Below are 13,107 nucleotides of genomic sequence, written 5' to 3' on the forward strand. Positions count from 1 at the left end.
GGTGGTTGTACTAAAGCCAAGTACAACAATGGAATAGCGTGTATAAGATCAGTAGATCAAGGATCCAGCAGCCGCTATTGGGATTAATCAGCAAACTCAACGAAGACCTCCAAAAGACTCAGGATCAAGCAGGGCGCATGGAACTCAGGTAAAACAATTAGGTTTATTACCCACAATGCAACGCGTTTCGCGGTAAACCGCTTCATCAGGCAACAGATGCCTGATGAAGCGGTTTACCGCAAAACGCGTTGCATTGTGGGTAATAAATCTAATTGTTTTACCTGAGTTCCATGCGCCCTGCTTGATCCTGAGTCTTTTGGAGGTCTTTGTTAAGTTCAACAAAAGACAACCTCATCTAAAGCTGACAGCAGAGCTGTGGGTTTTTGGCTTTTTAGGGTAAGTTGAAGTCCTAAGTCTTAATTAATGGCTTTACCCCAGAGGTAACATTTTAAAGGGGTACTTCGGCGCTTAGTCATCTTATCCCCTATCCAAAGGATAGGTGATAAGATGCCTGATCGCGGGGGTCCTGGGGACTGATTTTAACTGGGGTGCTGCGTGCAAGATCAGGGGGGTCCCCAGCGGCGAGACCCCAGTGATCCGGCATCTTATCCCCTATCCTTTGGATAGGGGATAAGATGTCTAAGAGCCGAAGTACCCCTTTAAAGGGGTATTCCAGCCATAGACATCCAAAGGATAGGGGATAAGTTGTCTGATCAAAAGGGGCCCACCACTGTGACCCCCACTATCTCCATGCAGCACCTGCATTCGATGCCAAGCAGCTGCTCCAGTCTCGGAAACCGCCTCCCATAGACATGAATGGAGGGGTTGTGGCGTCACGAGGGCAGGTGGCGTGACGTCACGTCTTCAGTTCCGGAAACACAGAGGTTTCCGAGACTGGAGCAACAGCCCGGCATGGAATGCGGGTGCTGCACGGAGACCAGGGGGTCCCAGCAGCGGGCCCCCGGCGATCAGACATCTTATCCCCTATCCTTTGGATAGGGAATAAGATGTCTATGGCCAGAATACCCCTTTAAAACATTTTTAACTCAAACATATTTATAGCAGCAATACTACCTCTGCACTGGATTATTCTCTAGCATTCATCCTGCAAAAGTGTAAAAAAAAGGAATGACAAAGATAAATTGGTGTTTTTTGTATTCCTGTACCATTCTCTGCCCCTCCTGGCCCTGTACTATGCATAAAAAAACATTGGTTTTGGCAGAGAATTCCTTCAGGCTGCCCACAGCCATTGCTTTAAGAGTGTCTGCATGCCATCTCCATAACCATTGAACCCACAACTTCATTGAACCCACAACTTCAAAATCAGACCCCATAAAGATATTCTTGGTAATAGTAATAAGTAATAACCCTCTATGAAAAAGTAAAAAAAAATTACCAAATTACCTTGTATAAAATGGGCTATTTGTTACCAGAAAGCAGTGTATTGTAGGACAGCTGAACAGGGGGCAAAAGCAATGTTTTATTTTCGGGGTAAACTACGGAATTACTGTACAGCAATGAAGCTAATTATTTACAATGTTACTCAACTTTTAATGTAGATTTACATCTGTCATGACTTTGTTCACATCTGGATTGGAGGAACATTCAGACAGACACCACAATGGAACCAAACAGACACCATTATAAGACAATAGGCTTCATTGGGTGCCATTGGTATCTGTTATGTGATGGATCTGGAAACTCTGCCATTTTCCCTTTCTTAGTCCTAGGATGGGGCAGAATAATAGAATTGACGCAATTGTTAACTCTTTTAGATGATCCGACTCACCACAGTAAATAAGCACCAACCTCAGTGATCGGCACTTGTTTACAGGGCCTACATGAGGTTGGACTAGTCATACCGCTGGGCCACAGAAATGACCACTGGATCACTGTTCAAACAGGGTAAAGTGCGGCCAATAACAATGATTTTATTGGCCGCACAAAAGCCAGCGTTTGCTTGTTCATTGGCTGATTGCCGGCACATTTACACGATTATCAGAAACAATCATTCTCCCAATAATCGTCCCAAGTAAGAGGGCCTTAATTTATGACCAATGTTATGTCACAAAATATATTTCAATAGGAATATTTAAGTAAATGACACCTTTTATTTGTTTGGAACCCTGTTGAGTTTTTTTTTTTTTTTAGGAAAATTTGGGTAGAATGAACAAATCTAAAGGCCTCATACGTATCATAAAAAAGTCAGTTGAACCCACCGGTTTCAACAGGACCAGCTGACTGTTCGATGTATATGGGGGTCTACTGACAGATGGCGCTGGGGAGAGAGAAGGATCGCACATGTTGGGTTTCAACTGCTCAATCCTTTTGTTCTCAGAGAGAAAAGCCCCCACCAGAGCTTTCTATAGCTACAAACCCCTCCTTTCCCTATTCAGAACACATGAACACTAGGTTTGGCCTAACCATTGAGTGTATAGAGGGATTGGGAGACAGCTGTTGGCTGAACAAATACCTGTATGGTCACCTTAAAAGAGCATGTCTATGTCTAAATAAAACACTAAGGGGTGTTTCTATTTCTTAATAAGTCTGAGGGGTGTGTTCATCTGTAAATGAGTCTAAGGGGTGGAGTTTCAGTCATGGCTTTGACCAATGAAGTCGATTGCTGCTAGCTTGTAGATTAAAGGGGTTCTCCACTGCCCTGCCTTTCGGAGCGCCGCTCGCAGCGTCCGGAAGTTTATTACTCCAAACGCTGTGTGCGGGCTTCCGTGTTCGAGGCCACCCCCTCGTGATGTCACGCCCATCCGCCCCCTCAACGAAAGTCTATGGGAAGGGGGCGTGACAGCGTGACGACACGAGGGGGCGGGCGTGACATTCGAGGGGGCGGCCTCGAACACGGAAGCCCGCACACAGCGTTCGGAGTAATAAACTTCCGGACGCTGCGAGTGGAGCTCCGGAAGGCAGGGCAGTGGAGAACCCCTTTAAATATCTATTGTAGGTATTGCAGTTTTTCTTCAAGTGTTTTGGTTTTCTTTCACCACATTACTTTTATGTACTCACATGTATACTTTGCGGATCGCTCCGATTCTTCCCTCCGCTCCTGTGCCTGGACTGTCTAGTAGCGTTCCCCCCCAAAGAGTCAGATGCAAAACAGGGTTATGTCCGGCACCACGGTAGCAGGTAAAACTTCTAATTTATTGGAGGAATAAATACATACAAAAAAGGGAGGGCGTAGTCGCCTACATGTTTCGGGCAGTAGTGCCCTTAATCATGGCATCATGACTAAGGGCACTACTGCCCGAAACGCGTAGGCGTTTCGGGCAGTAGTGCCCTTAGTCATGATGCCATGACTAAAGTAGCGCTTCCAGAAACAAAGACAATAGACAGAGAATCGGTTATAATCCTCTACTCAGATCTGTGTGGTGCAATGGAGTAAACACAGCTTTTCAAATGCCCTTGCAGTCTACGGCGTGCGGAAATCACAGGCCTCATCCTTGAGAACTTTTTTTTTCCCCCTCTTTTTTAGCACGTCCTCCCCCTCCCCACAGGAAATATTTCTGTCATAGTGTAACTGTTATTTGTAACCTCCATAGCTCTGCCTCCCTCTTTCCTTCCTGCTCTATCTCACTCTCCTCTCTTTCTCCCTCCGTTCTCTCTCAGGGGGGAAAAAAGGTCATTGCGCAAATGATTAGTCAGAGCTCAGTTGCTATAGCAACCATCTCATGTAACTGGGACAGGCATGCATTCAGGAGAAGAGAGAGGTTGACCATTAGCAAGTGCTGGAGAGCTACAGCCTTTGTATTTACTTTCAAGCAAGACTCCATGAAGCCCCATGCTGCCTGCTTTACCCGGACAGGTCTCATCATAACTGAATATAGCGTCTTATTATCATTTCATTTCGAAAAAAATATATATTTTTTTTTATTGTGTTTGTTATATTTTATTATGCATCACTATGATTATGTATTGGTTTGTGTATATTGATTTAGTTTTTTTTTATTTCCTGCAATATATTTTATATGTTTATTTTTTGTTTTATTCATTGTTTGAATCTGTCAATCTCAATCTGATCTTTAGAGATTTGTTTTTCTTAATTAATTTTTTGTGTTTCTTTTATATACAGTATATGTTTTATATATATATATATATATATATAAATGTATATCTTTAATTATAAATATAATATTTTTAATATAAATTTTTTATCATATATTTATAAATTATAGATTTAAATATATGTTAAAATGTTAAATAAAAAAAATAAAAAAAATATATATATAGAATTTTAAACATTAATTATATATTATTGTTTTATTATATTAAACTTTTTTAAATATTGACTTACCATATATATTTCAATATATACTATACTATATTATTTGTTCCATTATACATACATTTTCTAAGTGTTTTTTGATATTTTATTTTTTTTATTTATTTTGTTCATGCCCTTTTTTCTCTTTTATAATCATTTTCTTACCCAGATCTGTCTATATGTCTACATTTTATAAGCTAAATATATTAATGGTCTCTTACAGTTCAGGTATATGGGCAGTATTAGGCTTCTACTCTCCCGATCTTAGGGCATTTGTGGACGGTTCTCTATTTTCTATGATTGTTTATGCAAATTTTTATTTCTTTTTGTGCATTTCTTATTAAATTCATCTTTATTGTAATTTTTGTTCATATTCTTGAAAGTGTCATAGAGATGTTATAACTGGCTTTGAGATAATGTGCTGAACAGTTGTATCATTGAGTGTTGGAACTTAAAGGGTTCTCTAAGTTGGAGAAATGAAACCAATTGCAGGTAATTGTTATAAAATAAAATAAAAAAATACAATAAAAAAAAATATTATTTCCATTTAATACCCCACTGCTCCATCACTTAAGTTACTGTGGTTCCCACTAGTCTTTGTTTAGTCTTCTTGCGGCAATGATGTCATGTCTACATCCGTGTGACCACTGCAGCCAATCAGTGGTCTCAACAGTTGCGTGCTGTACAAGGATTGGCTGCAGTGGTCATCTAGATGTACAGCACATCATCACTGCTGGGGACCACCAAAGCTTTAGTGCTGAAGTGGCGGGGTATTTAACCAGTGAGTAAACTTATGTTTTCTTTGTTTTATTGTAAAAACATTCAAGCTTTTCCAATTATATGCGATCAGCGACGTATGGCCTATCCTGATCATAAGCCATTAATCATATTACCTCAGAAAACCCCTTTAAAAAAGTTTTGAACCTGATCCCTGGTGGTCAAGGTGGGCCAACAGTCTAGTGAATAGAACTTTAACCTGGTAATATTGAGGCCAATGGTTCAAATTGATCTACACAGTTTTCCTTCCACACCTATAGATTCATTTGTCTCCAATACAAACACCAAGGTTTCAGAAAAAGTTGTTGCCAAAAAAATGGTTATGTTTTTTGGATTTTGATAACACTGGCTCAGTATGAATATTAAATACCAAGGGCCAATGTCTATAAAGGGAATCAGGCATGTAGTGCGACACAGATCATAACAATACTTACCTATCCAAGATCTGTGGTCCCAATAGCCCGTTTAAGGAGAAATTTGGCAAATTGTTTAGCTAATCGCATCATTGCTGCTTCCTCACACGGCTTGGGAAAGCAGCAGTGGTGACGTCAGCGTGCTCCTGGAGCACCACCCGCGCACCAAGCCTGCCGTCCAAAGAAAAAGATGATAGCCACAGAATGGGGATAGGTAAATATCATTATCATCAATGTCACCCACTACATTTCCTGAAAAAGCCAATAAATATAAGTAGAGTGTAGCTATTCTGGGTACAGAGGTAGCAGCTTCACTTTGGACCTGATGTCTGAAGGGCCCAAATGGCTCCTCTTCCAAATAAGAAGACGCTAGTATTATCACATGGTTGGTTAGGAGTCTCCCAATTACACAATGTGTACTGGGTCCAAGACACTTCAAAAATGCATTTGAACCTAAGCATGATAGGGGCAGAGGAGGAAATGGGCCTTGCAACATCTTGGCCCATTGACGACTCATCACAAGACATCAGTTTGCCATTCATGGATTTGCCATTACTCCATATGTAGCCTCTTCCAAATTGGACAGAAGCCATGACTCGTAGCCATCATTATCTGGTCCTTGTCATAATTACTCATAGTTACTTTTTCTTGCATATTTTTTCTGCTTCCAACACATTAAAGGGGTACTCTGCTGAAAACCATCTTATCCCCTATCCAATGGATAGGGGATAAGATGTCTGATTGCGGGGGTCCCACCGCAGGAGACCCCTGCAATCTCCGTGCCGGCAGCAACAGCGTCCAGGACACAGAAGCTTGGAGCTTCCGTGTTCATGACGTCATGCCACGCCCCTTCCATTCATGTCTATGGGAGGAGGCGTGACGGCTACTACGTAGCTTCCTCCCATAGACATGAATGGAGGGGGCATGGCGGCTGTAGTCACCAGTCATCCGGCACGGAGTGGAGTTCGCTCCATGCACGGATGACTAAGGTGCTTCGCCTTAGATTGTGAGGGTCCCCAGCATCAAGTATACTCCAGAGCTGCATTCACAGTTCTTCTGGTCATGCATGAAAACAGTCAACAATCTTGTAGTCAGACATGCCCTTAACAATTTAGCTAAGGAGAACAGTTTGTTTTACTATATCAGATTACTATATAGATTCTGGAATAATTATAGCTTTAACCATTAACCCTTAGGGCTCATTCACACTATGGAGTGGCATTTCGCTTGGGAAATTGGCCTTCCATTGTTCTCAATGTCATTCTGATGTACCACAGCAGATTTTCCGCCATGAAAATTTTGGACCCCAGACCCCGACATGTTTGTTCTTTCGGTGGAATCTGCTCCAAAATGCATTGCCCTCTATTGAGAGGACAAATTTCTGAGCGGTTTCAGTGCCAGCGCCAGCTACAAATGCAATCTCCACCCAAAATATCTCTGGGTGGAGATTCCGTAGTATGTGGGAATAAGCCCTTACTGTACCTACATCCCCCTTGTTTTGGATGCGTTCCAAGTGACTGCTCTAGATTGATGTCCTGAGCCAAATTAGATAAATACGTGCACGGAGAAAACACACGCTGACCCTCTCATTGGGTCAAAGCAGTTCTCTGGTTTATTGTATAGCGCACACACAAGATATATCCTTCATTAGGGCGTAGCACATTGTATAAGCATTCTAATTGGTCAGCAGACTACTTTACGTAAGCATTGCGTCATATTATCTCTGTGCCAAAAGGGGATGGTCACACAGGGCGTGGTACAGGATGTAACCTCCATTTTAGAAGAAGAATTGTTATTTTATATCTATATCCATAACACCCTCTCCTTGTTCCAGCCGATCCCCATAGAGCATGGGAAGAGAAAATGATGTCCATATGGGACTTCCTGTTAGTCAGTGATGCAGAACGAGTAAGTGCTGTCGTGTACAGCAGGTAGATATGGTTTTTTTTTACAGGTAGGTGGCTCAGGATTAGGCAAAATTGCCTTGCAGAGCTGGGTTCCTGAGTCTGAATCTGACCCGGTACAACATCCAAATGGAATTTGTATGTTCTCCATTTACTTGCGGTGGTTTTCTTCCGATTTACACACACTGATCTAAAATATAGCCCTCGATGTATGTATAAAATATGGGAATAGTTTGTTTGGGATTTGACAGCCAGTAAATGGTTATTGAGTCATATTGTGAACATATCCCTCGGCACAAGAAGCATATCTGAAGTCACAAAACACATAAGACAACTTTCCACTCACCAGTAAGCAAAAAATATAACGAAAAGAAGTGTTCCATACATTAACCTGATCTCATCCCTATGTCATTACACATTTATGAGGCAGTAACAATATTTCCATGTTAGTTGATGGTCCTTAGCTTACGACGACTCTTGGAGTTGATACAACCGGCTCCAACACGTACCATACATTATTACCAATGATAATATCCTGAAGTTGCAAGAATACGTTTCTGGTTTATTTCTGTATGGAAATCCTTGAATATTTAATTTAATATTAATCTAATGTTCTACATAGGCGCATGGAGAGCTGGGCTCGAAATATGAGATTCCAAAGAAGAATCTCACCAACCAACATATAAAAAAGGAAACACAATAATGTATATCTTCTACTCCAGATATAAGAAGGCACAAGTAATATTCCACTCTAAAAATGTAAATGTCACACGATGCAGGGCATTTATTTTCTGGTATTAGATGTTGTTTGGGAAGGGTCTCCAGCAGATATGTAAATGTGAACCCTAGATGGATGATTTTTTCCTTTCTATTGGATTATTCCTGCTATTTGTATTTATGTGGGATAAAAAAGCAGATAGTGGTATAGAAGACATAAGAGGTGGAATATTCCCATTCCTAATATTGAGTCCTGCCTAGAGTTAGCGGGAAGATTTAACACATGTAAGCTTTTTTTTAAAGACAATTATTTTCATGCGACAAGGAGATAGGAAAATAAAAATGGCGGCCTGCTTGGTGTGTACCATTTGTCTCCTCAAGTGCCCTTCATGGCTATTTATCCCATCATGAATATTTAAAGAGGTACTCCAACCCTAGACATCTTATACCCTATCCAAAGGATAGGTGATAAGTTGTCTGATCGCGTGGGTCACGCCGCTGGGGACTCCCGCGATCTCAGCTGCGGCACCACAGACATCCGCTGCACGATGGAGGCTCGTGACGTCACGGTCATGCCCCCTCGTGATGTCACGGCCACGCCCCCTCAATGCAAGACTATAGAAGGGGGCGTGATGGCAGTCATGGCCGCCACGCCCCCTCCCATAGACTTGCATTGTGAGGGTCATGACCTCATGAGCGAGGTGTGACCGTGACGTCACGAACCTCTGGTGCTGCACCCGACACTCTTAGCGAATTCCAGAGATCGAGGGGGTCCCCGGTGACGGTACCCCCATGATCAGACATCTTATTCCCTATCCTTTGGATAGGGGATAAGATGTCTAGAGGTGGAGTACCCCTTAAAAGTCACAAAATTAACTATGTCTGCTTTGTGGGACTAGAAGAGGGTTCAGACAAAATTTTATATGACTGGACTTATTGGTTTGTTTAATTTAGAGAAGAAGATAGAGAAAGAATAGGTGGGTTGAGTGGGGTAAAGTGGTGGTGTACTCTGTCTCTTAAAATAGAAGGCGGAGCTTTCAGAAACTCTTCAATAACTAAATTTAAAAGGGGATTCTAGGATTTTTGGTTCTTTGAATGTGAGATAGGGGCAGCACAGTTAGTATAGGTACTTAAATACTATACTTAACTGTTTTTGGTGGCTGGTATTACATTTCTTAGTCTTTTTTCCCCTCTAAGTTCATTTTTTGCAGCCCACAAAATGAGTGTTGTCTCTGACCTTTCCCACCTAGCTGTGCGGCCCGGGACAATATATCACTAGTCAGGTGCTGAAAGGGGGATTGGCTGCTTCATATGTTGTGTGTGAAGCCAGTCCCCTGATGATGTTACCATGTGCGCACATGTGCGTGCATTTATCATCAAACTGATCCGCAGCGTGTGTGTCAGATGAAGTCGGGCAAGTCATGTGATCAAAGGGAGCATGGCTGTGCTGCAATGGGTGTGACGACCGATGTGTGGGAGGGAAATAAGCCACCTCCCACTTTGAAACTAAGGATCCTGGTATTCTGAGGGTGGCCAGGGAAACAGGAAGTAGCCAGTCCCCATTAACAAGCCAGCCTCGTGATAAGGGACACAGGACACGGCCATTTACCACCAACACAAGTACAGATCCTTGGTAAGCATGTCCATTACTGTATAACACTTAAAGGGGTACTCCGGTCAAAAAAATCTTTTTTTTTTCAAATCAACCAGTGCCAGAAAGTTATACATCCATCCAGTATTTATCAGCTGCTGTATGCTCCAGAGGAAGTTGTGTAGTTCTTTCCAATCTATTTACAAATCTCTGTAACTTTCTGGCACTAGTTGATTTGATTTTTTTTCCAAACAGAGTACACCTTTTAATTACTAAAGTCACCTTATGTTGGATAACCCCTTTAAGACCCTCCCATGAGGAAGCAGCATAAGCAAGAAAATGTATTGATCTATCCTACTGGTCCCAAAGAGTGTTCTGACACGAAACCAGTTCTATATGTTCTTGTGTGATGATATCAGACCAGAGTGTATATACCAAATCCAGCTGATATAAGGGTCTATAGATATGCCATATATATATATATATATATATATATATGCTTATTCTGAATGAGGTAATCCTACACTACAGTAGGCTCCACTGAGGTACTAGTAAACAATAGGGTGCAACTGCTCAGATGGTCATGCTACTCTTACCTCCTAGAAGACATAAGAAGTGGGTAAGCAAACAATAACTGCCCCTTGTGGTTGGGGTTTGAACTGGCACCTATGTTGATCACCACATCAGGACACGGTTATATATTATATATATGACAATGAAGTTTCTCCATTGATGTGTATTACATAACAGCTTTGACCATAAATACCAATCCCATTCTAGCTGTCATTTTTCCCAATGTAATTATGATACTGAAAGCTTTTCATTACCATCGACAGAATCATTGTTTTCTCGTTCACCAGTTTTCATATGTGTCTCCCTTCGCTTTCCAGCATCCGGCCATTAGGCTGACAGCTTTTAGTTCCTTCCTTGATATGACCAATTAGAAACTGCCATAAAAACCATTTGTCATGTGGACATTGGGGCCGCTGAGCCATTCTTATGTATTGTTGGTATAGAACTTTGATCACAAGTATTACTGATATTGTCTTCTTTTTTTCTAATTAAAGGGGTATTCCAGGATTTTTTTTTATTTGACTATGCTACAGGGGCTGTAAAGTTAATGTAGTTCTTAACATAGAGTCTGTACCTGTGTGTGACGGTTTTCTCACAATTCTTCTGTGATTTTCACCCCACTATTTATTTTTAACAGCATACAAAATGACTGTTGTCTCGGATTTTTCCCAGCTTGCAATGTGGCCGAGACCTGACTCACTAGTCAGCTGATGACAGGGAGCCTGTCTGCTTCAATGGGTGGAGCGATCGCTTGGGGGGAGAGAGATCAATCTTAAACTAATGTAACAGCTGTAGGCACCCTGATTGAAAACCACAGGTCTTTTGTTTCAATGGGTGGGGTGGCTGATGTGTGGGAGGGAGGAAAATGGAATTGTGGGATTTGTAGTCAAAATAAGAACAGTCAAACAGGAAATACAAGTTCATAAAAAGCTAGCCACAGTATTATGGTAATGTCATGACACAGCCATTTAGCCCCAAAACAAGCGCAGGTCCTTCCTAAGCATGTCCATTACTGTCTGCCAGGTACGTACTAAAATCACCTTATGTTGGATAACCCCTTTAAGATATTGAAAAAAAGAATAAAAAAGGAAATAAATGTTAGAAAATCCAAACTAAGGGTATGTTCACACGTGTGTATTTTCCACTACAGATTTGGCAGATTTTCCACTACAGATTTTGCTGCCCATTGATTTCAATGGCTAGCAAAATCTGCTGCACCAAATCTGCAGCAGAACATATGCACGTGTGAACGTACCCTTAGGCCATGTTCACACCTCCCCTTGGAATTCTGCTTGGAAATTCCGCTGCAGCAGAGTTCCGTTGAATTCAATGGGATTCTGCTGCGCTATGCACATGGCGGAATTTCCGTGCCAGATGTTTCCAGAACAGAAATTCTGTTTTCCTTGTCCGCAGAAAGAATGAACCTGTTCATTCTTTTTGCGGACTCTGCTTGGATTGCATAGCTGTCTATGAGATGGCGCATTCCTGTGCGTGCCTAGCGCCCGCAGTCTCCGGAACGGCTCTCTGGTGGTCCCTGCTGGTCTTATTTTTTGGTAGCGATGACTTGCCATACACACTAGGACAGTATTTTTTAATAAGTGTGACTCCAGCTGTTGCAAAACTACAGCTCCCAGTATGCCCGGACAGCCATCGGCTGTTCGGGCAAGCTGGGAGTAGTAGTTTTGCAACATCTGGAGACACACTCTTTTAAAAACACTGCACAAGGATCGGCCTCAAAACACCTGTTGTGGGTCACATGGATGCCAGAATGGCGCTGATTAAACAGATCAGTAATGTATTTTTTTTTTTTTTGTGAATGTATCACCAAGTTTATAAAGATACTGAAATGTTCTTTTTTAATCTGTTTCTATTTTCTAATTGTAATTTCTTTTCTTTTTTTGTGCATTATTTTTGAGGGCAGCCATCTTGCCTGAGCGCAAATACATTGTTCTTCCATACATACGGATTGTTGCATTGCTGTGGACTATGTGGGAGATTTATCAAAACCCGTGTAGTTGCCCATAGCAACGAATCAGATCGCTTCTTTCATAAAAAATAAAAAAAAAATGGCCTCTGAAAAATGAAAGAAGCGATCTAATTGGTTGGTATGGACAACCGGTCAAATTTTCCTCTGAACAAGTTTTGATAAATCTGCCCCAACTTCTCTCTCTGTCACATGATCTGCTCCGCCACCTCCTCCTAAAATATTAACACCCCTCCTCCCTGTAGCATGGTCGACAGAAACACAAAAGGGGTAAGCTGATTGGCCAGAGAAAGTCACATGACAATAACACTGCCCATCCGGAAAACTAATCTGAAAACATTTTCATGATTCTCGACAGAAATGTAATGAAAATACTTGAATGTATTAGTTGTTAGATGGTTTTTGCTTTCGTCATTTTAGTCTTTTGCATCATTCGAATTTTCGTTATTTAATTATGGGGGAGATTTATCAGAGAAAACATCCCCTGTGAATCATTTTTAAAAAGACCACCATGATTAGTACCTTCAGCCATGGCTTCACCTCCATATTATTAGGCCCCCTGTGGTCCCTCTACAGTATTAGGCCCCCTCTGTATTATTAGGCCTCTCTGTCCCACTGTATAGTATTAGGTCTTCTTTGTGCCCTCATATAGGATAAGGCTCATTCTTTGCCCCCTCTATAGTATTTGGCTTATAGTGAACTTTGCTCCGTGCTTGATGACTGGCGATGAGGGGTGGAGGCTCGTGACGTAACACTGTGCCCCGCTCGTGATGTCACGACCACACCCCCTCAATGCAAGTCTATGGGAGGGGGCGTGACTGCCGTCATGCCCCCTCCCATAGACTTGCATTGAGGGGGCGTGGTGGGGATGTCAC

Source organism: Hyla sarda, chromosome 9 (genome assembly GCF_029499605.1).
Source record: "Hyla sarda isolate aHylSar1 chromosome 9, aHylSar1.hap1, whole genome shotgun sequence".
In the NCBI taxonomy this organism is placed as follows: Eukaryota; Metazoa; Chordata; class Amphibia; order Anura; family Hylidae; genus Hyla; species Hyla sarda.